Here is a 24,797-nt window from a genome sequence, read left to right as displayed (position 1 = left end):
ATTTCAGCCCAGAGCAGCTGATTTAACAGAGCACTGCAGTGACATGAGGATGGCGCCAGCTCCGGTGGGTGAATGGGAGCTGCGCTGCCCTGGCAGTCCTTCTCACTCACTTGGCCACGAACGGCCAGGTTCTATAGACAGGAAAAGTCGACAGAGGCAAGCACACTGGTAGATGAGGGTGGCCTTTGTATGGGTCGCTACTCTGAGTGCAGTTCCCTGAGCACCGTGCCTCAGGAAAGCCAGACTTCTACCGCAGGACTCAGGGGATATCTTTGCAGCCACACGAGGCTGACACCCTTTCAATCTGGGCTTCTGGGGTCTTCTGGGAATTATTTGCATAATAGAAGGTTTCCCGCCTTAAGTTGAAACTGCAGTTCCATCTTCTGCTAAAAGAGGGCAGCAGAGTGCTTTCTTTGCGCAGAAAACAGACAAGCAATGCAATCATCTTATCTACCGTTTCCATTTTTCTTTTCCCATGCCTTTTAAAATATCAAGAGACACGTCTACAAAAGTGCCATGCATTGGCCGGGAATCGAACCCGGGCCTCCCGCTTGGGAAGCGAGAATTCTACCACTGAACTACCAATGCTTGACAAGCAGCATTACTGCGGTAGAGCGCTTGATTTAACACACCTGCCAGTTCCATGCGAATGGTCACTCGTAAACTCTTGACTTCTGCTGAAAGCCTCATTGAAGGCCTTTGCAGACGTGTGAGACTGGCACCTACTCGGGCTGGGCCTCTATGAGCTGTTTGCATAATCTGAGATTGCCCTGCTTCCAGTCAAGGCGCAGCGGCCCCTTCTACTAAAAGGGATCAGCAGAGTGATCGCTAGTAGCAGAAATAAGGCAAGCAAGGCAATCAAGGCTTGTTTTTTTGTTTGGTCTCTTCCTTTTCACGATGCTTCAAAGTCAATGAAAGGTACATGTGCAAAACGCTCATGCATTGGCCGGGAATCGAACCCGGGCCTCCCGCGTGGCAGGCGAGAATTCTACCACTGAACCACCAATGCCTTACATGCTGCACACTGGCGCTACAGTGCTCTGGACCATTACAGCCCAGAGCAGCTGATTTAACAGAGCACTGCAGTGACATGAGGATGGCGCCAGCTCCGGTGGGTGAATGGGAGCTGCGCTGCCCTGGCAGTCCTTCTCACTCACTTGGCCACGAACGGCCAGGTTCTATAGACAGGAAAAGTGGACAGAGGCAAGCACACTGGTAGATGAGGGTGGCCTTTGTATGGGTCGCTACTCTGAGTGCAGTTCCCTGAGCACCGTGCCTCAGGAAAGCCAGACTTCTACTGCAGGACTCAGGGGATATCTTTGCAGCCACACGAGGCTGACACCCTTTCAATCTGGGCTTCTGGGGTCTTCTGGGAATTATTTGCATAATAGAAGGTTTCCCGCCTTAAGTTGAAACTGCAGTTCCATCTTCTGCTAAAAGAGGGCAGCAGAGTGCTTTCTTTGCGCAGAAAACAGACAAGCAATGCAATCATCTTATCTACCGTTTCCATTTTTCTTTTCCCATGCCTTTTAAAATATCAAGAGACACGTCTACAAAAGTGCCATGCATTGGCCGGGAATCGAACCCGGGCCTCCCGCTTGGGAAGCGAGAATTCTACCACTGAACTACCAATGCCTGACAAGCAGCATTACTGCGGTAGAGCGCTTGATTTAACACACCTGCCAGTTCCATGCGAATGGTCACTCGTAAACTCTTGACTTCTGCTGAAAGCCTCATTGAAGGCCTTTGCAGACGTGTGAGACTGGCACCTACTCGGGCTGGGCCTCTATGAGCTGTTTGCATAATCTGAGATTGCCCTGCTTCCAGTCAAGGCGCAGCGGCCCCTTCTTCTAAAAGGGATCAGCAGAGTGATCGCTAGTAGCAGAAATAAGGCAAGCAAGGCAATCAAGGCTTGTTTTTTTTGTTTGGTCTCTTCCTTTTCACGATGCTTCAAAGTCAACGAAAGGTACATGTGCAAAACGCTCATGCATTGGCCGGGAATCGAACCCGGGCCTCCCGCGTGGCAGGCGAGAATTCTACCACTGAACCACCAATGCCTTACATGCTGCACACTGGCGCTACAGTGCTCTGGACCATTTCAGCCCAGAGCAGCTGATTTAACAGAGCACTGCAGTGACATGAGGATGGCGCCAGCTCCGGTGGGTGAATGGGAGCTGCGCTGCCCTGGCAGTCCTTCTCACTCACTTGGCCACGAACGGCCAGGTTCTATAGACAGGAAAAGTCGACAGAGGCAAGCACACTGGTAGATGAGGGTGGCCTTTGTATGGGTCGCTACTCTGAGTGCAGTTCCCTGAGCACCGTGCCTCAGGAAAGCCAGACTTCTACCGCAGGACTCAGGGGATATCTTTGCAGCCACACGAGGCTGACACCCTTTCAATCTGGGCTTCTGGGGTCTTCTGGGAATTATTTGCATAATAGAAGGTTTACCGCCTTAAGTTGAAACTGCAGTTCCATCTTCTGCTAAAAGAGGGCAGCAGAGTGCTTTCTTTGCGCAGAAAACAGACAAGCAATGCAATCATCTTATCTACCGTTTCCATTTTTCTTTTCCCATGCCTTTTAAAATATCAAGAGACACGTCTACAAAAGTGCCATGCATTGGCCGGGAATCGAACCCGGGCCTCCCGCTTGGGAAGCGAGAATTCTACCACTGAACTACCAATGCTTGACAAGCAGCATTACTGCCGTAGAGCGCTTGATTTAACACACATGCCAGTTCCATGTGAATGGTCACTCGTAAACTCTTGACTTCTGCTGAAAGCCTCATTGAAGGCCTTTGCAGACGTGTGAGACTGGCACCTACTCGGGCTGGGCCTCTATGAGCTGTTTGCATAATCTGAGATTGCCCTGCTTCCAGTCAAGGCGCAGCGGCCCCTTCTACTAAAAGGGATCAGCAGAGTGATCGCTAGTAGCAGAAATAAGGCAAGCAAGGCAATCAAGGCTTGTTTTTTTGTTTGGTCTCTTCCTTTTCACGATGCTTCAAAGTCAATGAAAGGTACATGTGCAAAACGCTCATGCATTGGCCGGGAATCGAACCCGGGCCTCCCGCGTGGCAGGCGAGAATTCTACCACTGAACCACCAATGCCTTACATGCTGCACACTGGCGCTACAGTGCTCTGGACCATTACAGCCCAGAGCAGCTGATTTAACAGAGCACTGCAGTGACATGAGGATGGCGCCAGCTCCGGTGGGTGAATGGGAGCTGCGCTGCCCTGGCAGTCCTTCTCACTCACTTGGCCACGAACGGCCAGGTTCTATAGACAGGAAAAGTGGACAGAGGCAAGCACACTGGTAGATGAGGGTAGACTTTGTATGGGTCGCTACTCTGAGTGCAGTTCCCTGAGCACCGTGCCTCAGGAAAGCCAGACTTCTACTGCAGGACTCAGGGGATATCTTTGCAGCCACACGAGGCTGACACCCTTTCAATCTGGGCTTCTGGGGTCTTCTGGGAATTATTTGCATAATAGAAGGTTTCCCGCCTTAAGTTGAAACTGCAGTTCCATCTTCTGCTAAAAGAGGGCAGCAGAGTGCTTTCTTTGCGCAGAAAACAGACAAGCAATGCAATCATCTTATCTACCGTTTCCATTTTTCTTTTCCCATGCCTTTTAAAATATCAAGAGACACGTCTACAAAAGTGCCATGCATTGGCCGGGAATCGAACCCGGGCCTCCCACTTGGGAAGCGAGAATTCTACCACTGAACTACCAATGCCTGACAAGCAGCATTACTGCGGTAGAGCGCTTGATTTAACACACCTGCCAGTTCCATGCGAATGGTCACTCGTAAACTCTTGACTTCTGCTGAAAGCCTCATTGAAGGCCTTTGCAGACGTGTGAGACTGTCACCTACTCGGGCTGGGCCTCTATGAGCTGTTTGCATAATCTGAGATTGCCCTGCTTCCAGTCAAGGCGCAGCGGCCCCTTCTACTAAAAGGGATCAGCAGAGTGATCGCTAGTAGCAGAAATAAGGCAAGCAAGGCAATCAAGGCTTGTTTTTTTGTTCGGTCTCTTCCTTTTCACGATGCTTCAAAGTCAACGAAAGGTACATGTGCAAAACGCTCATGCATTGGCCGGGAATCGAACCCGGGCCTCCCGCGTGGCAGGCGAGAATTCTACCACTGAACCACCAATGCCTTACATGCTGCACACTGGCGCTACAGTGCTCTGGACCATTGCAGGCCAGAGCAGCTGATTTAACAGAGCACTGCAGTGACATGAGGATGGCGCCAGCTCCGGTGGGTGAATGGGAGCTGCGCTGCCCTGGCAGTCCTTCTCACTCACTTGGCCACGAACGGCCAGGTTCTATAGACAGGAAAAGTGGACAGAGGCAAGCACACTGGTAGATGAGGGTGGCCTTTGTATGGGTCGCTACTCTGAGTGCAGTTCCCTGAGCACCGTGCCTCAGGAAAGCCAGACTTCTACTGCAGGACTCAGGGGATATCTTTGCAGCCACACGAGGCTGACACCCTTTCAATCTGGGCTTCTGGGGTCTTCTGGGAATTATGTGCATAATAGGTTTCCCGCCTTAAGTTGAAACTGCCGTTCCATCTTCTGCTAAAAGAGGGCAGCAGAGTGCTTTCTTTGCGCAGAAAACAGACAAGCAATGCAATCATCTTATCTACCGTTTCCATTTTTCTTTTCCCATGCCTTTTAAAATATCAAGAGACACGTCTACAAAAGTGCCATGCATTGGCCGGGAATCGAACCCGGGCCTCCCGCTTGGGAAGTGAGAATTCTACCACTGAACTACCAATGCCTGACAAGCAGCATTACTGCGGTAGAGCACTTGATTTAACACACCTGCCAGTTCCATGCGAATGGTCACTCGTAAACTCTTGACTTCTGCTGAAAGCCTCATTGAAGGCCTTTGCAGACGTGTGAGACTGGCACCTACTCGGGCTGGGCCTCTATGAGCGTTTTGCATAATCTGAGATTGCCCTGCTTCCAGTCAAGGCGCAGCGGCCCCTTCTACTAAAAGGGATCAGCAGAGTGATCGCTAGTAGCAGAAATAAGGCAAGCAAGGCAATCAAGGCTTGTTTTTTTCTTTGGTCTCTTCCTTTTCACGATGCTTCAAAGTCAACGAAAGGTACATGTGCAAAATGCTCATGCATTGGCCAGGAATCGAACCCGGGCCTCCCGCGTGGCAGGCGAGAATTCTACCACTGAACCACCAATGCCTTACATGCTGCACACTGGCGCTACAGTGCTCTGGACCATTGCAGCCCAGAGCAGCTGATTTAAAAGAGCACTGCAGTGACATGAGGATGGCGCCAGCTCCGGTGGGTGAATGGGAGCTGCGCTGCCCTGGCAGTCCTTCTCACTCACTTGGCCACGAACGGCTAGGTTCTATAGACAGGAAAAGTGGACAGAGGCAAGCACACTGGTAGATGAGGGTGGCCTTTGTATGGGTCGCTACTCTGAGTGCAGTTCCCTGAGCACCGTGCCTCAGGAAAGCCAGACTTCTACCGCAGGACTCAGGGGATATCTTTGCAGCCACACGAGGCTGACACCCTTTCAATCTGGGCTTCTGGGGTCTTCTGGGAATTATTTGCATAATAGAAGGTTTCCCGCCTTAAGTTGAAACTGCAGTTCCATCTTCTGCTAAAAGAGGGCAGCAGAGTGCTTTCTTTGCGCAGAAAACAGACAAGCAATGCAATCATCTTATCTACCGTTTCCATTTTTCTTTTCCCATGCCTTTTAAAATATCAAGAGACACGTCTACAAAAGTGCCATGCATTGGCCGGGAATCGAACCCAGGCCTCCCGCTTGGGAAGCGAGAATTCTACAACTGAACTACCAATGCTTGACAAGCAGCATTACTGCGGTAGAGCGCTTGATTTAACACACCTGCCAGTTCCATGCGAATGGTCACTCGTAAACTCTTGACTTCTGCTGAAAGCCTCATTGAAGGCCTTTGCAGACGTGTGAGACTGGCACCTACTCGGGCTGGGCCTCTATGAGCTGTTTGCATAATCTGAGATTGCCCTGCTTCCAGTCAAGGCGCAGCGGCCCCTTCTACTAAAAGGGATCAGCAGAGTGATCGCTAGTAGCAGAAATAAGGCAAGCAAGGCAATCAAGGCTTGTGTTTTTGTTTGGTCTCTTCCTTTTCACGATGCTTCAAAGTCAATGAAAGGTACATGTGCAAAACGCTCATGCATTGGCCGGGAATCGAACCCGGGCCTCCCGCGTGGCAGGCGAGAATTCTACCACTGAACCACCAATGCCTTACATGCTGCACACTGGCGCTACAGTGCTCTGGACCATTACAGCCCAGAGCAGCTGATTTAACAGAGCACTGCAGTGACATGAGGATGGCGCCAGCTCCGGTGGGTGAATGGGAGCTGCGCTGCCCTGGCAGTCCTTCTCACTCACTTGGCCACGAACGGCCAGGTTCTATAGACAGGAAAAGTGGACAGAGGCAAGCACACTGGTAGATGAGGGTGGCCTTTGTATGGGTCGCTACTCTGAGTGCAGTTCCCTGAGCACCGTGCCTCAGGAAAGCCAGACTTCTACTGCAGGACTCAGGGGATATCTTTGCAGCCACACGAGGCTGACACCCTTTCAATCTGGGCTTCTGGGGTCTTCTGGGAATTATGTGCATAATAGGTTTCCCGCCTTAAGTTGAAACTGCCGTTCCATCTTCTGCTAAAAGAGGGCAGCAGAGTGCTTTCTTTGCGCAGAAAACAGACAAGCAATGCAATCATCTTATCTACCGTTTCCATTTTTCTTTTCCCATGCCTTTTAAAATATCAAGAGACACGTCTACAAAAGTGCCATGCATTGGCCGGGAATCGAACCCGGGTCTCCCGCTTGGGAAGTGAGAATTCTACCACTGAACTACCAATGCCTGACAAGCAGCATTACTGCGGTAGAGCACTTGATTTAACACACCTGCCAGTTCCATGCGAATGGTCACTCGTAAACTCTTGACTTCTGCTGAAAGCCTCATTGAAGGCCTTTGCAGACGTGTGAGACTGGCACCTACTCGGGCTGGGTCTCTATGAGCGTTTTGCATAATCTGAGATTGCCCTGCTTCCAGTCAAGGCGCAGCGGCCCCTTCTACTAAAAGGGATCAGCAGAGTGATCGCTAGTAGCAGAAATAAGGCAAGCAAGGCAATCAAGGCTTGTTTTTTTCTTTGGTCTCTTCCTTTTCACGATGCTTCAAAGTCAACGAAAGGTACATGTGCAAAATGCTCATGCATTGGCCGGGAATCGAACCCGGGCCTCCCGCGTGGCAGGCGAGAATTCTACCACTGAACCACCAATGCCTTACATGCTGCACACTGGCGCTACAGTGCTCTGGACCATTGCAGCCCAGAGCAGCTGATTTAACAGAGCACTGCAGTGACATGAGGATGGCGCCAGCTCCGGTGGGTGAATGGGAGCTGCGCTGCCCTGGCAGTCCTTCTCACTCACTTGGCCACGAACGGCTAGGTTCTATAGACAGGAAAAGTGGACAGAGGCAAGCACACTGGTAGATGAGGGTGGCCTTTGTATGGGTCGCTACTCTGAGTGCAGTTCCCTGAGCACCGTGCCTCAGGAAAGCCAGACTTCTACCGCAGGACTCAGGGGATATCTTTGCAGCCACACGAGGCTGACACCCTTTCAATCTGGGCTTCTGGGGTCTTCTGGGAATTATTTGCATAATAGAAGGTTTCCCGCCTTAAGTTGAAACTGCAGTTCCATCTTCTGCTAAAAGAGGGCAGCAGAGTGCTTTCTTTGCGCAGAAAACAGACAAGCAATGCAATCATCTTATCTACCGTTTCCATTTTTCTTTTCCCATGCCTTTTAAAATATCAAGAGACACGTCTACAAAAGTGCCATGCATTGGCTGGGAATCGAACCCGGGCCTCCCGCTTGGGAAGCGAGAATTCTACCACTGAACTACCAATGCTTGACAAGCAGCATTACTGCGGTAGAGCGCTTGATTTAACACACCTGCCAGTTCCATGCGAATGGTCACTCGTAAACTCTTGACTTCTGCTGAAAGCCTCATTGAAGGCCTTTGCAGACGTGTGAGACTGGCACCTACTCGGGCTGGGCCTCTATGAGCTGTTTGCATAATCTGAGATTGCCCTGCTTCCAGTCAAGGCGCAGCGGCCCCTTCTACTAAAAGGGATCAGCAGAGTGATCGCTAGTAGCAGAAATAAGACAAGCAAGGCAATCAAGGCTTGTTTTTTTGTTTGGTCTCTTCCTTTTCACGATGCTTCAAAGTCAACGAAAGGTACATGTACAAGGTACATGGAAAAGTGGACAGAGGCAAGCACACTGGTAGATGAGGGTGGCCTTTGTATGGGTCACTACTCTGAGTGCAGTTCCCTGAGCACCGTGCCTCAGGAAAGCCAGACTTCTACTGCAGGACTCAGGGGATATCTTTGCAGCCACACGAGGCTGACACCCTTTCAATCTGGGCTTCTGGGGTCTTCTGGGAATTATTTGCATAATAGAAGGTTTCCCGCCTTAAGTTGAAACTGCAGTTCCATCTTCTGCTAAAAGAGGGCAGCAGAGTGCTTTCTTTGCGCAGAAAACAGACAAGCAATGCAATCATCTTATCTACCGTTTCCATTTTTCTTTTCCCATGCCTTTTAAAATATCAAGAGACACGTCTACAAAAGTGCCATGCATTGGCCGGGAATCGAACCCGGGCCTCCCGCTTGGGAAGCGAAAATTCTACCACTGAACTACCAATGCCTGACAAGCACCATTACTGCGGTAGAGCACTTGATTTAACACACCTGCCAGTTCCATGCGAATGGTCACTCGTAAACTCTTGACTTCTGCTGAAAGCCTCATTGAAGGCCTTTGCAGACGTGTGAGACTGGCACCTACTCGGGCTGGGCCTCTATGAGCTGTTTGCATAATCTGAGATTGCCCTGCTTCCATTCAAGGCGCAGCGGCCCCTTCTACTAAAAGGGATCAGCAGAGTGATCGCTAGTAGCAGAAATAAGGCAAGCAAGGCAATCAAGGCTTGTTTTTTTGTTTGGTCTCTTCCTTTTCACGATGCTTCAAAGTCAACGAAAGGTACATGTGCAAAACACTCATGCATTGGCCGGGAATCGAACCCGGGCCTCCCGCGTGGCAGGCGAGAATTCTACCACTGAACCACCAATGCCTTACATGCTGCACACTGGCGCTACAGTGCTCTGGACCATTTCAGGCCAGAGCAGCTGATTTAACAGAGCACTGCAGTGACATGAGGATGGCGCCAGCTCCGGTGGGTGAATGGGAGCTGCGCTGCCCTGGCAGTCCTTCTCACTCACTTGGCCACGAACGGCCAGGTTCTATAGACAGGAAAAGTGGACAGAGGCAAGCACACTGGTAGATGAGGGTGGCCTTTGTATGGGTCGCTACTCTGAGTGCAGTTCCCTGAGCACCGTGCCTCAGGAAAGCCAGACTTCTACCGCAGGACTCAGGGGATATCTTTGCAGCCACACGAGGCTGACACCCTTTCAATCTGGGCTTCTGGGGTCTTCTGGGAATTATTTGCATAATAGAAGGTTTCCCGCCTTAAGTTGAAACTGCAGTTCCATCTTCTGCTAAAAGAGGGCAGCAGAGTGCTTTCTTTGCGCAGAAAACAGACAAGCAATGCAATCATCTTATCTACCGTTTCCATTTTTCTTTTCCCATGCCTTTTAAAATATCAAGAGACACGTCTACAAAAGTGCCATGCATTGGCCGGGAATCGAACCCGGGCCTCCCGCTTGGGAAGCGAGAATTCTACCACTGAACTACCAATGCTTGACAAGCAGCATTACTGCGGTAGAGCGCTTGATTTAACACACCTGCCAGTTCCATGCGAATGGTCACTCGTAAACTCTTGACTTCTGCTGAAAGCCTCATTGAAGGCCTTTGCAGACGTGTGAGACTGGCACCTACTCGGGCTGGGCCTCTATGAGCTGTTTGCATAATCTGAGATTGCCCTGCTTCCAGTCAAGGCGCAGCGGCCCCTTCTACTAAAAGGGATCAGCAGAGTGATCGCTAGTAGCAGAAATAAGGCAAGCAAGGCAATCAAGGCTTGTTTTTTTGTTTGGTCTCTTCCTTTTCACGATGCTTCAAAGTCAACGAAAGGTACATGTGCAAAATGCTCATGCATTGGCCGGGAATCGAACCCGGGCCTCCCGCGTGGCAGGCGAGAATTCTACCACTGAACCACCAATGCCTTACATGCTGCACACTGGCGCTACAGTGCTCTGGACCATTGCAGCCCAGAGCAGCTGATTTAACAGAGCACTGCAGTGACATGAGGATGGCGCCAGCTCCGGTGGGTGAATGGGAGCTGCGCTGCCCTGGCAGTCCTTCTCACTCACTTGGCCACGAACGGCTAGGTTCTATAGACAGGAAAAGTGGACAGAGGCAAGCACACTGGTAGATGAGGGTGGCCTTTGTATGGGTCGCTACTCTGAGTGCAGTTCCCTGAGCACCGTGCCTCAGGAAAGCCAGACTTCTACCGCAGGACTCAGGGGATATCTTTGCAGCCACACGAGGCTGACACCCTTTCAATCTGGGCTTCTGGGGTCTTCTGGGAATTATTTGCATAATAGAAGGTTTCCCGCCTTAAGTTGAAACTGCAGTTCCATCTTCTGCTAAAAGAGGGCAGCAGAGTGCTTTCTTTGCGCAGAAAACAGACAAGCAATGCAATCATCTTATCTACCGTTTCCATTTTTCTTTTCCCATGCCTTTTAAAATATCAAGAGACACGTCTACAAAAGTGCCATGCATTGGCCGGGAATCAAACCCGGGCCTCCCGCGTGGCAGGCGAGAATTCTACCACTGAACCACCAATGCCTTACATGCTGCACACTGGCGCTACAGTGCTCTGGACCATTGGAGGCCAGAGCAGCTGATTTAACAGAGCACTGCAGTGACATGAGGATGGCGCCAGCTCCGGTGGGTGAATGGGAGCTGCGCTGCCCTGGCAGTCCTTCTCACTCACTTGGCCACGAACGGCCAGGTTCTATAGACAGGAAAAGTGGACAGAGGCAAGCACACTGGTAGATGAGGGTGGCCTTTGTATGGGTCGCTACTCTGAGTGCAGTTCCCTGAGCACCGTGCCTCAGGAAAGCCAGACTTCTACCGCAGGACTCAGGGGATATCTTTGCAGCCACACAAGGCTGACACCCTTTCAATCTGGGCTTCTGGGGTCTTCTGGGAATTATTTGCATAATAGGTTTCCCGCCTTAAGTTGAAACTGCCGTTCCATCTTCTGCTAAAAGAGGGCAGCAGAGTGCTTTCTTTGCGCAGAAAACAGACAAGCAATGCAATCATCTTATCTACCGTTTCCATTTTTCTTTTCCCATGCCTTTTAAAATATCAAGAGACACGTCTACAAAAGTGCCATGCATTGGCCGGGAATCGAACCCGGGCCTCCCACTTGGGAAGTGAGAATTCTACCACTGAGCTACCAATGCCTGACAAGCAGCATTACTGCGGTAGAGCACTTGATTTAACACACCTGCCAGTTCCATGCGAATGGTCACTCGTAAACTCTTGACTTCTGCTGAAAGCCTCATTGAAGGCCTTTGCAGACGTGTGAGACTGGCACCTACTCGGGCTGGGCCTCTATGAGCTGTTTGCATAATCTGAGATTGCCCTGCTTCCAGTCAAGGCGCAGCGGCCCCTTCTACTAAAAGGGATCAGCAGAGTGATCGCTAGTAGCAGAAATAAGGCAAGCAAGGCAATCAAGGCTTGTTTTTTTGTTCGGTCTCTTCCTTTTCACGATGCTTCAAAGTCAACGAAAGGTACATGTGCAAAACGCTCATGCATTGGCCGGGAATCGAACCCGGGCCTCCCGCGTGGCAGGCGAGAATTCTACCACTGAACCACCAATGCCTTACATGCTGCACACTGGCGCTACAGTGCTCTGGACCATTGCAGCCCAGAGCAGCTGATTTAACAGAGCACTGCAGTGACATGAGGATGGCGCCAGCTCCGGTGGGTGAATGGGAGCTGCGCTGCCCTGGCAGTCCTTCTCACTCACTTGGCCACGAACGGCCAGGTTCTATAGACAGGAAAAGTGGACGGAGGCAAGCACACTGGTAGATGAGGGTGGCCTTTGTATGGGTCGCTACTCTGAGTGCAGTTCCCTGAGCACCGTGCCTCAGGAAAGCCAGACTTCTACTGCAGGACTCAGGGGATATCTTTGCAGCCACACGAGGCTGACACCCTTTCAATCTGGGCTTCTGGGGTCTTCTGGGAATTATTTGCATAATAGAAGGTTTCCCGCCTTAAGTTGAAACTGCAGTTCCATCTTCTGCTAAAAGAGGGCAGCAGAGTGCTTTCTTTGCGCAGAAAACAGACAAGCAATGCAATCATCTTATCTACCGTTTCCATTTTTCTTTTCCCATGCCTTTTAAAATATCAAGAGACACGTCTACAAAAGTGCCATGCATTGGCCGGGAATCGAACCCGGGCCTCCCGCTTGGGAAGCGAGAATTCTACCACTGAACTACCAATGCCTGACAAGCAGCATTACTGCGGTAGAGCGCTTGATTTAACACACCTGCCAGTTCCATGCGAATGGTCACTCGTAAACTCTTGACTTCTGCTGAAAGCCTCATTGAAGGCCTTTGCAGACGTGTGAGACTGGCACCTACTCGGGCTGGGCCTCTATGAGCTGTTTGCATAATCTGAGATTGCCCTGCTTCCAGTCAAGGCGCAGCGGCCCCTTCTTCTAAAAGGGATCAGCAGAGTGATCGCTAGTAGCAGAAATAAGGCAAGCAAGGCAATCAAGGCTTGTTTTTTTTGTTTGGTCTCTTCCTTTTCACGATGCTTCAAAGTCAACGAAAGGTACATGTGCAAAACGCTCATGCATTGGCCGGGAATCGAACCGGGGCCTCCCGCGTGGCAGGCGAGAATTCTACCACTGAACCACCAATGCCTTACATGCTGCACACTGGCGCTACAGTGCTCTGGACCATTTCAGCCCAGAGCAGCTGATTTAACAGAGCACTGCAGTGACATGAGGATGGCGCCAGCTCCGGTGGGTGAATGGGAGCTGCGCTGCCCTGGCAGTCCTTCTCACTCACTTGGCCACGAACGGCCAGGTTCTATAGACAGGAAAAGTCGACAGAGGCAAGCACACTGGTAGATGAGGGTGGCCTTTGTATGGGTCGCTACTCTGAGTGCAGTTCCCTGAGCACCGTGCCTCAGGAAAGCCAGACTTCTACCGCAGGACTCAGGGGATATCTTTGCAGCCACACGAGGCTGACACCCTTTCAATCTGGGCTTCTGGGGTCTTCTGGGAATTATTTGCATAATAGAAGGTTTCCCGCCTTAAGTTGAAACTGCAGTTCCATCTTCTGCTAAAAGAGGGCAGCAGAGTGCTTTCTTTGCGCAGAAAACAGACAAGCAATGCAATCATCTTATCTACCGTTTCCATTTTTCTTTTCCCATGCCTTTTAAAATATCAAGAGACACGTCTACAAAAGTGCCATGCATTGGCCGGGAATCGAACCCGGGCCTCCCGCTTGGGAAGCGAGAATTCTACCACTGAACTACCAATGCTTGACAAGCAGCATTACTGCGGTAGAGCGCTTGATTTAACACACCTGCCAGTTCCATGCGAATGGTCACTCGGAAACTCTTGACTTCTGCTGAAAGCCTCATTGAAGGCCTTTGCAGACGTGTGAGACTGGCACCTACTCGGGCTGGGCCTCTATGAGCTGTTTGCATAATCTGAGATTGCCCTGCTTCCAGTCAAGGCGCAGCGGCCCCTTCTACTAAAAGGGATCAGCAGAGTGATCGCTAGTAGCAGAAATAAGGCAAGCAAGGCAATCAAGGCTTGTTTTTTTTGTTTGGTCTCTTCCTTTTCACGATGCTTCAAAGTCAACGAAAGGTACATGTGCAAAACGCTCATGCATTGGCCGGGAATCGAACCCGGGCCTCCCGCGTGGCAGGCGAGAATTCTACCACTGAACCACCAATGCCTTACATGCTGCACACTGGCGCTACAGTGCTCTGGACCATTTCAGCCCAGAGCAGCTGATTTAACAGAGCACTGCAGTGACATGAGGATGGCGCCAGCTCCGGTGGGTGAATGGGAGCTGCGCTGCCCTGGCAGTCCTTCTCACTCACTTGGCCACGAACAGCCAGGTTCTATAGACAGGAAAAGTCGACAGAGGCAAGCACACTGGTAGATGAGGGTGGCCTTTGTATGGGTCGCTACTCTGAGTGCAGTTCCCTGAGCACCGTGCCTCAGGAAAGCCAGACTTCTACCGCAGGACTCAGGGGATATCTTTGCAGCCACACGAGGCTGACACCCTTTCAATCTGGGCTTCTGGGGTCTTCTGGGAATTATTTGCATAATAGAAGGTTTCCCGCCTTAAGTTGAAACTGCAGTTCCATCTTCTGCTAAAAGAGGGCAGCAGAGTGCTTTCTTTGCGCAGAAAACAGACAAGCAATGCAATCATCTTATCTACCGTTTCCATTTTTCTTTTCCCATGCCTTTTAAAATATCAAGAGACACGTCTACAAAAGTGCCATGCATTGGCCGGGAATCGAACCCGGGCCTCCCGCTTGGGAAGCGAGAATTCTACCCCTGAACTACCAATGCTTGACAAGCAGCATTACTGCCGTAGAGCGCTTGATTTAACACACATGCCAGTTCCATGCGAATGGTCACTCGTAAACTCTTGACTTCTGCTGCAAGCCTCATTGAAGGCCTTTGCAGACGTGTGAGACTGGCACCTACTCGGGCTGGGCCTCTATGAGCTGTTTGCATAATCTGAGATTGCCCTGCTTCCAGTCAAGGCGCAGCGGCCCCTTCTACTAAAAGGGATCAGCAGAGTGATCGCTAGTAGCAGAAATAAGGCAAGCAAGGCAATCAAGGCTTGTTTTTTTGTTTGGTCTCTTCCTTTTCACGATGCTTCAAAGTCAATGAAAGGTACATGTGCAAAACGCTCATGCATTGGCCGGGAATCGAACCCGGGCCTCCCGCGTGGCAGGTGAGAATTCTACCACTGAACCACCAATGCCTTACATGCTGCACACTGGCGCTACAGTGCTCTGGACCATTACAGCCCAGAGCAGCTGATTTAACAGAGCACTGCAGTGACATGAGGATGGCGCCAGCTCCGGTGGGTGAATGGGAGCTGCGCTGCCCTGGCAGTCCTTCTCACTCACTTGGCCACGAACGGCCAGGTTCTATAGACAGGAAAAGTGGACAGAGGCAAGCACACTGGTAGATGAGGGTGGACTTTGTATGGGTCGCTACTCTGAGTGCAGTTCCCTGAGCACCGTGCCTCAGGAAAGCCAGACTTCTACTGCAGGACTCAGGGGATATCTTTGCAGCCACACGAGGCTGACACCCTTTCAATCTGGGCTTCTGGGGTCTTCTGGGAATTATTTGCATAATAGAAGGTTTCCCGCCTTAAGTTGAAACTGCAGTTCCATCTTCTGCTAAAAGAGGGCAGCAGAGTGCTTTCTTTGCGCAGAAAACAGACAAGCAATGCAATCATCTTATCTACCGTTTCCATTTCCCATGCCTTTTAAAATATCAAGAGACACGTCTACAAAAGTGCCATGCATTGGCCGGGAATCAAACCCGGGCCTCCCGCGTGGCAGGCGAGAATTCTACCACTGAACCACCAATACCTTACATGCTGCACACTGGCGCTACAGTGCTCTGGACCATTGCAGGCCAGAGCAGCTGATTTAACAGAGCACTGCAGTGACATGAGGATGGCGCCAGCTCCGGTGGGTGAATGGGAGCTGCGCTGCCCTGGCAGTCCTTCTCACTCACTTGGCCACGAACGGCCAGGTTCTATAGACAGGAAAAGTGGACAGAGGCAAGCACACTGGTAGATGAGGGTGGCCTTTGTATGGGTCGCTACTCTGAGTGCAGTTCCCTGAGCACCGTGCCTCAGGAAAGCCAGACTTCTACCGCAGGACTCAGGGGATATCTTTGCAGCCACACAAGGCTGACACCCTTTCAATCTGGGCTTCTGGGGTCTTCTGGGAATTATTTGCATAATAGGTTTCCCGCCTTAAGTTGAAACTGCCGTTCCATCTTCTGCTAAAAGAGGGCAGCAGAGTGCTTTCTTTGCGCAGAAAACAGACAAGCAATGCAATCATCTTATCTACCGTTTCCATTTTTCTTTTCCCATGCCTTTTAAAATATCAAGAGACACGTCTACAAAAGTGCCATGCATTGGCCGGGAATCGAACCCGGGCCTCCCACTTGGGAAGCGAGAATTCTACCACTGAGCTACCAATGCCTGACAAGCAGCATTACTGCGGTAGAGCACTTGATTTAACACACCTGCCAGTTCCATGCGAATGGTCACTCGTAAACTCTTGACTTCTGCTGAAAGCCTCATTGAAGGCCTTTGCAGACGTGTGAGACTGGCACCTACTCGGGCTGGGCCTCTATGAGCTGTTTGCATAATCTGAGATTGCCCTGCTTCCAGTCAAGGCGCAGCGGCCCCTTCTACTAAAAGGGATCAGCAGAGTGATCGCTAGTAGCAGAAATAAGGCAAGCAAGGCAATCAAGGCTTGTTTTTTTGTTCGGTCTCTTCCTTTTCACGATGCTTCAAAGTCAACGAAAGGTACATGTGCAAAACGCTCATGCATTGGCCGGGAATCGAACCCGGGCCTCCCGCGTGGCAGGCGAGAATTCTACCACTGAACCACCAATGCCTTACATGCTGCACACTGGCGCTACAGTGCTCTGGACCATTACAGCCCAGAGCAGCTGATTTAACAGAGCACTGCAGTGACATGAGGATGGCGCCAGCTCCGGTGGGTGAATGGGAGCTGCGCTGCCCTGGCAGTCCTTCTCACTCACTTGGCCACGAACGGCCAGGTTCTATAGACAGGAAAAGTGGACAGAGGCAAGCACACTGGTAGATGAGGGTGGCCTTTGTATGGGTCGCTACTCTGAGTGCAGTTCCCTGAGCACCGTGCCTCAGGAAAGCCAGACTTCTACCGCAGGACTCAGGGGATATCTTTGCAGCCACACGAGGCTGACACCCTTTCAATCTGGGCTTCTGGGGTCTTCTGGGAATTATTTGCATAATAGAAGGTTTCCCGCCTTAAGTTGAAACTGCAGTTCCATCTTCTGCTAAAAGAGGGCAGCAGAGTGCTTTCTTTGCGCAGAAAACAGACAAGCAATGCAATCATCTTATCTACCGTTTCCATTTTTCTTTTCCCATGCCTTTTAAAATATCAAGAGACACGTCTACAAAAGTGCCATGCATTGGCCGGGAATCGAACCCGGGCCTCCAGCTTGGGAAGCGAAAATTCTACCACTGAACTACCAATGCCTGACAAGCACCATTACTGCGGTAGAGCACTTGATTTAACACACCTGCCAGTTCCATGCGAATGGTCACTCGTAAACTCTTGACTTCTGCTGAAAGCCTCATTGAAGGCCTTTGCAGACGTGTGAGACTGGCACCTACTCGGGCTGGGCCTCTATGAGCTGTTTGCATAATCTGAGATTGCCCTGCTTCCATTCAAGGCGCAGCGGCCCCTTCTACTAAAAGGGATCAGCAGAGTGATCGCTAGTAGCAGAAATAAGGCAAGCAAGGCAATCAAGGCTTGTTTTTTTGTTTGGTCTCTTCCTTTTCACGATGCTTCAAAGTCAACGAAAGGTACATGTGCAAAACACTCATGCATTGGCCGGGAATCGAACCCGGGCCTCCCGCGTGGCAGGCGAGAATTCTACCACTGAACCACCAATGCCTTACATGCTGCACACTGGCGCTACAGTGCTCTGGACCATTTCAGGCCAGAGCAGCTGATTTAACAGAGCACTGCAGTGACATGAGGATGGCGCCAGCTCCGGTGGGTGAATGGGAGCTGCGCTGCCCTGGCAGTCCTTCTCACTCACTTGGCCACGAACGGCCAGGTTCTATAGACAGGAAAAGTGGACAGAGGCAAGCACACTGGTAGATGAGGGTGGCCTTTGTATGGGTCGCTACTCTGAGTGCAGTTCCCTGAGCACCGTGCCTCAGGAAAGCCAGACTTCTACCGCAGGACTCAGGGGATATCTTTGCAGCCACACGAGGCTGACACCCTTTCAATCTGGGCTTCTGGGGTCTTCTGGGAATTATTTGCATAATAGAAGGTTTCCCGCCTTAAGTTGAAACTGCAGTTCCATCTTCTGCTAAAAGAGGGCAGCAGAGTGCTTTCTTTGCGCAGAAAACAGACAAGCAATGCAATCATCTTATCTACCGTTTCCATTTTTCTTTTCCCATGCCTTTTAAAATATCAAGAGACACGTCTACAAAAGTGCCATGCATTGGCCGGGAATCGAACCCGGGCCTCCCGCTTGGGAAGCGAGAATTCTACCACTGAACTACCAATGCTTGACAAGCAGCATTACTGCGGTAGAGCGCTTGATTTAACACACCTGCCAGTTCCATGCGAATGGTCACTCGTAAACTCTTGACTTCTGCTGAAAGCCTCATTGAAGGCCTTTGCAGACGTGTGAGACTGGCACCTACTCGGGCTGGGCCTCTATGAGCTGTTTGCATAATCTGAGATTGCCCTGCTTCCAGTCAAGGCGCAGCGGCCCCTTCTACTAAAAGGGATCAGCAGAGTGATCGCTAGTAGCAGAAATAAGGCAAGCAAGGCAATCAAGGCTTGTTTTTTTGTTTGGTCTCTTCCTTTTCACGATGCTTCAAAGTCAACGAAAGGTACATGTGCAAAATGCTCATGCATTGGCCGGGAATCGAACCCGGGCCTCCCGCATGGCAGGCGAGAATTCTACCACTGAACCACCAATGCCTTACATGCTGCACACTGGCGCTACAGTGCTCTGGACCATTGCAGCCCAGAGCAGCTGATTTAACAGAGCACTGCAGTGACATGAGGATGGCGCCAGCTCCGGTGGGTGAATGGGAGCTGCGCTGCCCTGGCAGTCCTTCTCACTCACTTGGCCACGAACGGCTAGGTTCTATAGACAGGAAAAGTGGACAGAGGCAAGCACACTGGTAGATGAGGGTGGCCTTTGTATGGGTCGCTACTCTGAGTGCAGTTCCCTGAGCACCGTGCCTCAGGAAAGCCAGACTTCTACCGCAGGACTCAGGGGATATCTTTGCAGCCACACGAGGCTGACACCCTTTCAATCTGGGCTTCTGGGGTCTTCTGGGAATTATTTGCATAATAGAAGGTTTCCCGCCTTAAGTTGAAACTGCAGTTCCATCTTCTGCTAAAAGAGGGCAGCAGAGTGCTTTCTTTGCGCAGAAAACAGACAAGCAATGCAATCATCTTATCTACCGTTTCCATTTTTCTTTTCCCATGCCTTTTAAAATATCAAGAGACACGTCTACAAAAGTGCCATGCATTGGCTGGGAATCGAACCCGGGCCTCCCGCTTGGGAAGCGAGAATTCTACCACTGAACTACCAATGCTTGACAAGCAGCATTACTGCGGTAGAGCGCTTGATTTAACACACCTGCCAGTTCCATGCGAAAGGTCACTCGTAAACTCTTGACTTCTGCTGAAAGCCTCATTGAAGGCCTTTGCAGACGTGTGAGACTGGCACCTACTCGGGCTGGGCCTCTATGAGCTGTTTGCATAATCTGAGATTGCCCTGCTTCCAGTCAAGGCGCAGCGGCCCCTTCTACTAAAAGGGATCAGCAGAGTGATCGCTAGTAGCAGAAATAAGGCAAGCAAGGCAATCAAGGCTTGTTTTTTTGTTTGGTCTCTTCCTTTTCACGATGCTTCAAAGTCAATGAAAGGTACATGTGCAAAACGCTCATGCATTGGCCGGGAATCGAACCCGGGCCTCCCGCGTGGCAGGCGAGAATTCTACCACTGAACCACCAATGCCTTACATGCTGCACACTGGCGCTACAGTGCTCTGGACCATTACAGCCCAGAGCAGCTGATTTAACAGAGCACTGCAGTGACATGAGGATGGCGCCAGCTCCGGTGGGTGAATGGGAGCTGCGCTGCCCTGGCAGTCCTTCTCACTCACTTGGCCACGAACGGCCAGGTTCTATAGACAGGAAAAGTGGACAGAGGCAAGCACACTGGTAGATGAGGGTGGCCTTTGTATGGGTCGCTACTCTGAGTGCAGTTCCCTGAGCACCGTGCCTCAGGAAAGCCAGACTTCTACCGCAGGACTCAGGGGATATCTTTGCAGCCACACGAGGCTGACACCCTTTCAATTAGGGCTTCTGGGGTCTTCTGGGAATTATTTGCATAATAGAAGGTTTCCCGCCTTAAGTTGAAACTGCAGTTCCATCTTCTGCTAAAAGAGGGCAGCAGATTGCTTTCTTTGCGCAGAAAACAGACAAGCAATGCAATCATCTTATCTACCGTTTCCATTTTTCTTTTCCCATGCCTTTTAAAATATCAAGAGACACGTCTACAAAAGTGCCATGCATTGGCCGGGAATCGAACCCGGGCCTCCCGCTTGGGAAGCGAGAATTCTACCACTGAACTACCAATGCTTGACAAGCAGCATTACTGCGGTAGAGCGCTTGATTTAACACACCTGCCAGTTCCATGCGAATGGTCACTCGTAAACTCTTGACTTCTGCTGAAAGCCTCATTGAAGGCCTTTGCAGACGTGTGAGACTGGCACCTACTCGGGCTGGGCCTCTATGAGTGTTTTGCATAATCTGAGATTGCCCTGCTTCCAGTCAAGGCGCAGCGGCCCCTTCTACTAAAAGGGATCAGCAGAGTGATCGCTAGTAGCAGAAATAAGGCAAGCAAGGCAATCAAGGCTTGTTTTTTTGTTCGGTCTCTTCCTTTTCACGATGCTTCAAAGTCAACGAAAGGTATATGTGCAAAACGCTCATGCATTGGCCGGGAATCGAACCCGGGCCTCCCGCGTGGCAGGCGAGAATTCTATCACTGAACCACCAATGCCTTACATGCTGCACACTGGCGCTACAGTGCTCTGGACCATTGCAGCCCAGAGCAGCTGATTTAACAGAGCACTGCAGTGACATGAGGATGGCGCCAGCTCCGGTGGGTGAATGGGAGCTGCGCTGCCCTGGCAGTCCTTCTCACTCACTTGGCCACGAACGGCCAGGTTCTATAGACAGGAAAAGTGGACAGAGGCAAGCACACTGGTAGATGAGGGTGGCCTTTGTATGGGTCGCTACTCTGAGTGCAGTTCCCTGAGCACCGTGCCTCAGGAAAGCCAGACTTCTACCGCAGGACTCAGGGGATATCTTTGCAGCCACACGAGGCTGACACCCTTTCAATCTGGGCTTCTGGGGTCTTCTGGGAATTATTTGCATAATAGAAGGTTTCCCGCCTTAAGTTGAAACTGCAGTTCCATCTTCTGCTAAAAGAGGGCAGCAGAGTGCTTTCTTTGCGCAGAAAACAGACAAGCAATGCAATCATCTTATCTACCGTTTCCATTTTTCTTTTCCCATGCCTTTTAAAATATCAAGAGACACGTCTACAAAAGTGCCATGCATTGGCCGGGAATCGAACCCAGGCCTCCCGCTTGGGAAGCGAGAATTCTACCACTGAACTACCAATGCTTGACAAGCAGCATTACTGCGGTAGAGCGCTTGATTTAACACACCTGCCAGTTCCATGCGAATGGTCACTCGTAAACTCTTGACTTCTGCTGAAAGCCTCATTGAAGGCCTTTGCAGACGTGTGAGACTGTCACCTACTCGGGCTGGGCCTCTATGAGCTGTTTGCATAATCTGAGATTGCCCTGCTTCCAGTCAAGGCGCAGCGGCCCCTTCTACTAAAAGGGATCAGCAGAGTGATCGCTAGTAGCAGAAATAAGGCAAGCAAGGCAATCAAGGCTTGTTTTTTTGTTCGGTCTCTTCCTTTTCACGATGCTTCAAAGTCAACGAAAGGTACATGTGCAAAACGCTCATGCATTGGCCGGGAATCGAACCCGGGCCTCCCGCGTGGCAGGCGAGAATTCTACCACTGAACCACCAATGCCTTACATGCTGCACACTGGCGCTACAGTGCTCTGGACCATTGCAGGCCAGAGCAGCTGATTTAACAGAGCACTGCAGTGACATGAGGATGGCGCCAGCTCCGGTGGGTGAATGGGAGCTGCGCTGCCCTGGCAGTCCTTCTCACTCACTTGGCCACGAACGGCCAGGTTCTATAGACAGGAAAAGTGGACAGAGGCAAGCACACTGGTAGATGAGGGTGGCCTTTGTATGGGTCGCTACTCTGAGTGCAGTTCCCTGAGCACCGTGCCTCAGGAAAGCCAGACTTCTACTGCAGGACTCAGGGGATATCTTTGCAGCCACACGAGGCTGACACCCTTTCAATCTGGGCTTCTGGGGTCTTCTGGGAATTATGTGCATAATAGGTTTCCCGCCTTAAGTTGAAACTGCCGTTCCATCTTCTGCTAAAAGAGGGCAGCAGAGTGCTTTCTTTGCGCAGAAAACAGACAAGCAATGCAATCATCTTATCTACCGTTTCCATTTTTCTTTTCCCATGCCTTTTAAAATATCAAGAGACACGTCTACAAAAGTGCCATGCATTGGCCGGGAATCGAACCCGGGTCTCCCGCTTGGGAAGTGAGAATTCTACCACTGAACTACCAATGCCTGACAAGCAGCATTACTGCGGTAGAGCACTTGATTTAACACACCTGCCAGTTCCATGCGAATGGTCACTCGTAAACTCTTGACTTCTGCTGAAAGCCTCATTGAAGGCCTTTGCAGACGTGTGAGACTGGCACCTACTCGGGCTGGGCCTCTATGAGCGTTTTGCATAATCTGAGATTGCCCTGCTTCCAGTCAAGGCGCAGCGGCCCCTTCTACTAAAAGGGATCAGCAGAGTGATCGCTAGTAGCAGAAATAAGGCAAGCAAGGCAATCAAGGCTTGTTTTTTTCTTTGGTCTCTTCCTTTTCACGATGCTTCAAAGTCAACGAAAGGTACATGTGCAAAATGCTCATGCATTGGCCGGGAATCGAACCCGGGCCTCCCGCGTGGCAGGCGAGAATTCTACCACTGAACCACCAATGCCTTACATGCTGCACACTGGCGCTACAGTGCTCTGGACCATTGCAGCCCAGAGCAGCTGATTTAACAGAGCACTGCAGTGACATGAGGATGGCGCCAGCTCCGGTGGGTGAATGGGAGCTGCGCTGCCCTGGCAGTCCTTCTCACTCACTTGGCCACGAACGGCTAGGTTCTATAGACAGGAAAAGTGGACAGAGGCAAGCACACTGGTAGATGAGGGTGGCCTTTGTATGGGTCGCTACTCTGAGTGCAGTTCCCTGAGCACCGTGCCTCAGGAAAGCCAGACTTCTACCGCAGGACTCAGGGGATATCTTTGCAGCCACACGAGGCTGACACCCTTTCAATCTAGGCTTCTGGGGTCTTCTGGGAATTATTTGCATAATAGAAGGTTTCCCGCCTTAAGTTGAAACTGCAGTTCCATCTTCTGCTAAAAGAGGGCAGCAGAGTGCTTTCTTTGCGCAGAAAACAGACAAGCAATGCAATCATCTTATCTACCGTTTCCATTTTTCTTTTCCCATGCCTTTTAAAATATCAAGAGACACGTCTACAAAAGTGCCATGCATTGGCTGGGAATCGAACCCGGGCCTCCCGCTTGGGAAGCGAGAATTCTACCACTGAACTACCAATGCTTGACAAGCAGCATTACTGCGGTAGAGCGCTTGATTTAACACACCTGCCAGTTCCATGCGAATGGTCACTCGTAAACTCTTGACTTCTGCTGAAAGCCTCATTGAAGGCCTTTGCAGACGTGTGAGACTGGCACCTACTCGGGCTGGGCCTCTATGAGCTGTTTGCATAATCTGAGATTGCCCTGCTTCCAGTCAAGGCGCAGCGGCCCCTTCTACTAAAAGGGATCAGCAGAGTGATCGCTAGTAGCAGAAATAAGACAAGCAAGGCAATCAAGGCTTGTTTTTTTGTTTGGTCTCTTCCTTTTCACGATGCTTCAAAGTCAACGAAAGGTACATGTACAAGGTACATGGAAAAGTGGACAGAGGCAAGCACACTGGTAGATGAGGGTGGCCTTTGCATGGGTCGCTACTCTGAGTGCAGTTCCCTGAGCACCGTGCCTCAGGAAAGCCAGACTTCTACTGCAGGACTCAGGGGATATCTTTGCAGCCACACGAGGCTGACACCCTTTCAATCTGGGCTTCTGGGGTCTTCTGGGAATTATTTGCATAATAGAAGGTTTCCCGCCTTAAGTTGAAACTGCAGTTCCATCTTCTGCTAAAAGAGGGCAGCAGAGTGCTTTCTTTGCGCAGAAAACAGACAAGCAATGCAATCATCTTATCTACCGTTTCCATTTTTCTTTTCCCATGCCTTTTAAAATATCAAGAGACACGTCTACAAAAGTGCCATGCATTGGCCGGGAATCGAACCCGGGCCTCCAGCTTGGGAAGCGAAAATTCTACCACTGAACTACCAATGCCTGACAAGCACCATTACTGCGGTAGAGCACTTGATTTAACACACCTGCCAGTTCCATGCGAATGGTCACTCGTAAACTCTTGACTTCTGCTGAAAGCCTCATTGAAGGCCTTTGCAGACGTGTGAGACTGGCACCTACTCGGGCTGGGCCTCTATGAGCTGTTTGCATAATCTGAGATTGCCCTGCTTCCATTCAAGGCGCAGCGGCCCCTTCTACTAAAAGGGATCAGCAGAGTGATCGCTAGTAGCAGAAATAAGGCAAGCAAGGCAATCAAGGCTTGTTTTTTTGTTTGGTCTCTTCCTTTTCACGATGCTTCAAAGTCAACGAAAGGTACATGTGCAAAACACTCATGCCTTGGCCGGGAATCGAACCCGGGCCTCCCGCGTGGCAGGCGAGAATTCTACCACTGAACCACCAATGCCTTACATGCTGCACACTGGCG

The 24,797-nt window shown here is 50.8% G+C and overlaps 29 non-coding genes across 29 annotated transcripts; all 29 read right to left on the bottom strand.

The window, feature by feature from the left end:
* Positions 1-517: 517 nt before the first annotated feature.
* Positions 518-588, bottom strand: TRNAG-CCC (transfer RNA glycine (anticodon CCC)). The gene has a single exon. It is a non-coding gene; the product is annotated as a tRNA-Gly (tRNA).
* Positions 589-938: 350 nt separating this feature from the next.
* TRNAG-GCC (transfer RNA glycine (anticodon GCC)) lies at positions 939-1,009 on the bottom strand. Its single transcript has one exon. It is a non-coding gene; the product is annotated as a tRNA-Gly (tRNA).
* A 555-nt stretch (positions 1,010-1,564) lies between these two features.
* On the bottom strand, positions 1,565-1,635 carry TRNAG-CCC (transfer RNA glycine (anticodon CCC)). The gene has a single exon. It is a non-coding gene; the product is annotated as a tRNA-Gly (tRNA).
* Positions 1,636-1,986: 351 nt separating this feature from the next.
* Positions 1,987-2,057, bottom strand: TRNAG-GCC (transfer RNA glycine (anticodon GCC)). Its single transcript has one exon. It is a non-coding gene; the product is annotated as a tRNA-Gly (tRNA).
* Positions 2,058-2,612: 555 nt separating this feature from the next.
* Positions 2,613-2,683, bottom strand: TRNAG-CCC (transfer RNA glycine (anticodon CCC)). Its single transcript has one exon. It is a non-coding gene; the product is annotated as a tRNA-Gly (tRNA).
* Positions 2,684-3,033: 350 nt separating this feature from the next.
* On the bottom strand, positions 3,034-3,104 carry TRNAG-GCC (transfer RNA glycine (anticodon GCC)). Its single transcript has one exon. It is a non-coding gene; the product is annotated as a tRNA-Gly (tRNA).
* Positions 3,105-3,659: 555 nt separating this feature from the next.
* TRNAG-CCC (transfer RNA glycine (anticodon CCC)) lies at positions 3,660-3,730 on the bottom strand. Its single transcript has one exon. It is a non-coding gene; the product is annotated as a tRNA-Gly (tRNA).
* A 350-nt stretch (positions 3,731-4,080) lies between these two features.
* On the bottom strand, positions 4,081-4,151 carry TRNAG-GCC (transfer RNA glycine (anticodon GCC)). Its single transcript has one exon. It is a non-coding gene; the product is annotated as a tRNA-Gly (tRNA).
* Positions 4,152-4,703: 552 nt separating this feature from the next.
* Positions 4,704-4,774, bottom strand: TRNAG-CCC (transfer RNA glycine (anticodon CCC)). The gene has a single exon. It is a non-coding gene; the product is annotated as a tRNA-Gly (tRNA).
* Positions 4,775-6,171: 1,397 nt separating this feature from the next.
* Positions 6,172-6,242, bottom strand: TRNAG-GCC (transfer RNA glycine (anticodon GCC)). Its single transcript has one exon. It is a non-coding gene; the product is annotated as a tRNA-Gly (tRNA).
* Positions 6,243-7,215: 973 nt separating this feature from the next.
* TRNAG-GCC (transfer RNA glycine (anticodon GCC)) lies at positions 7,216-7,286 on the bottom strand. The gene has a single exon. It is a non-coding gene; the product is annotated as a tRNA-Gly (tRNA).
* A 1,352-nt stretch (positions 7,287-8,638) lies between these two features.
* Positions 8,639-8,709, bottom strand: TRNAG-CCC (transfer RNA glycine (anticodon CCC)). The gene has a single exon. It is a non-coding gene; the product is annotated as a tRNA-Gly (tRNA).
* Positions 8,710-9,059: 350 nt separating this feature from the next.
* TRNAG-GCC (transfer RNA glycine (anticodon GCC)) lies at positions 9,060-9,130 on the bottom strand. Its single transcript has one exon. It is a non-coding gene; the product is annotated as a tRNA-Gly (tRNA).
* Positions 9,131-9,685: 555 nt separating this feature from the next.
* TRNAG-CCC (transfer RNA glycine (anticodon CCC)) lies at positions 9,686-9,756 on the bottom strand. The gene has a single exon. It is a non-coding gene; the product is annotated as a tRNA-Gly (tRNA).
* Positions 9,757-10,106: 350 nt separating this feature from the next.
* Positions 10,107-10,177, bottom strand: TRNAG-GCC (transfer RNA glycine (anticodon GCC)). Its single transcript has one exon. It is a non-coding gene; the product is annotated as a tRNA-Gly (tRNA).
* Positions 10,178-11,776: 1,599 nt separating this feature from the next.
* Positions 11,777-11,847, bottom strand: TRNAG-GCC (transfer RNA glycine (anticodon GCC)). Its single transcript has one exon. It is a non-coding gene; the product is annotated as a tRNA-Gly (tRNA).
* Positions 11,848-12,402: 555 nt separating this feature from the next.
* On the bottom strand, positions 12,403-12,473 carry TRNAG-CCC (transfer RNA glycine (anticodon CCC)). The gene has a single exon. It is a non-coding gene; the product is annotated as a tRNA-Gly (tRNA).
* A 977-nt stretch (positions 12,474-13,450) lies between these two features.
* On the bottom strand, positions 13,451-13,521 carry TRNAG-CCC (transfer RNA glycine (anticodon CCC)). Its single transcript has one exon. It is a non-coding gene; the product is annotated as a tRNA-Gly (tRNA).
* Positions 13,522-13,872: 351 nt separating this feature from the next.
* TRNAG-GCC (transfer RNA glycine (anticodon GCC)) lies at positions 13,873-13,943 on the bottom strand. Its single transcript has one exon. It is a non-coding gene; the product is annotated as a tRNA-Gly (tRNA).
* Positions 13,944-14,498: 555 nt separating this feature from the next.
* TRNAG-CCC (transfer RNA glycine (anticodon CCC)) lies at positions 14,499-14,569 on the bottom strand. Its single transcript has one exon. It is a non-coding gene; the product is annotated as a tRNA-Gly (tRNA).
* A 2,013-nt stretch (positions 14,570-16,582) lies between these two features.
* TRNAG-GCC (transfer RNA glycine (anticodon GCC)) lies at positions 16,583-16,653 on the bottom strand. Its single transcript has one exon. It is a non-coding gene; the product is annotated as a tRNA-Gly (tRNA).
* Positions 16,654-17,629: 976 nt separating this feature from the next.
* On the bottom strand, positions 17,630-17,700 carry TRNAG-GCC (transfer RNA glycine (anticodon GCC)). Its single transcript has one exon. It is a non-coding gene; the product is annotated as a tRNA-Gly (tRNA).
* Positions 17,701-18,255: 555 nt separating this feature from the next.
* On the bottom strand, positions 18,256-18,326 carry TRNAG-CCC (transfer RNA glycine (anticodon CCC)). Its single transcript has one exon. It is a non-coding gene; the product is annotated as a tRNA-Gly (tRNA).
* A 350-nt stretch (positions 18,327-18,676) lies between these two features.
* TRNAG-GCC (transfer RNA glycine (anticodon GCC)) lies at positions 18,677-18,747 on the bottom strand. Its single transcript has one exon. It is a non-coding gene; the product is annotated as a tRNA-Gly (tRNA).
* A 976-nt stretch (positions 18,748-19,723) lies between these two features.
* TRNAG-GCC (transfer RNA glycine (anticodon GCC)) lies at positions 19,724-19,794 on the bottom strand. Its single transcript has one exon. It is a non-coding gene; the product is annotated as a tRNA-Gly (tRNA).
* A 555-nt stretch (positions 19,795-20,349) lies between these two features.
* Positions 20,350-20,420, bottom strand: TRNAG-CCC (transfer RNA glycine (anticodon CCC)). Its single transcript has one exon. It is a non-coding gene; the product is annotated as a tRNA-Gly (tRNA).
* Positions 20,421-21,396: 976 nt separating this feature from the next.
* On the bottom strand, positions 21,397-21,467 carry TRNAG-CCC (transfer RNA glycine (anticodon CCC)). Its single transcript has one exon. It is a non-coding gene; the product is annotated as a tRNA-Gly (tRNA).
* Positions 21,468-21,817: 350 nt separating this feature from the next.
* On the bottom strand, positions 21,818-21,888 carry TRNAG-GCC (transfer RNA glycine (anticodon GCC)). The gene has a single exon. It is a non-coding gene; the product is annotated as a tRNA-Gly (tRNA).
* A 973-nt stretch (positions 21,889-22,861) lies between these two features.
* Positions 22,862-22,932, bottom strand: TRNAG-GCC (transfer RNA glycine (anticodon GCC)). Its single transcript has one exon. It is a non-coding gene; the product is annotated as a tRNA-Gly (tRNA).
* Positions 22,933-24,797: the final 1,865 nt, after the last annotated feature.

This window comes from Ambystoma mexicanum, unplaced genomic scaffold (genome assembly GCF_040938575.1).
Source record: "Ambystoma mexicanum isolate Mex_15411 unplaced genomic scaffold, UKY_AmexF1_1 Mex_scaf52, whole genome shotgun sequence".
NCBI classification, from domain to species: Eukaryota; Metazoa; Chordata; class Amphibia; order Caudata; family Ambystomatidae; genus Ambystoma; species Ambystoma mexicanum.
The sequence above is the reverse complement of the archived record's forward strand: the minus strand, read 5'-3'. Positions and strand labels throughout refer to the sequence as shown.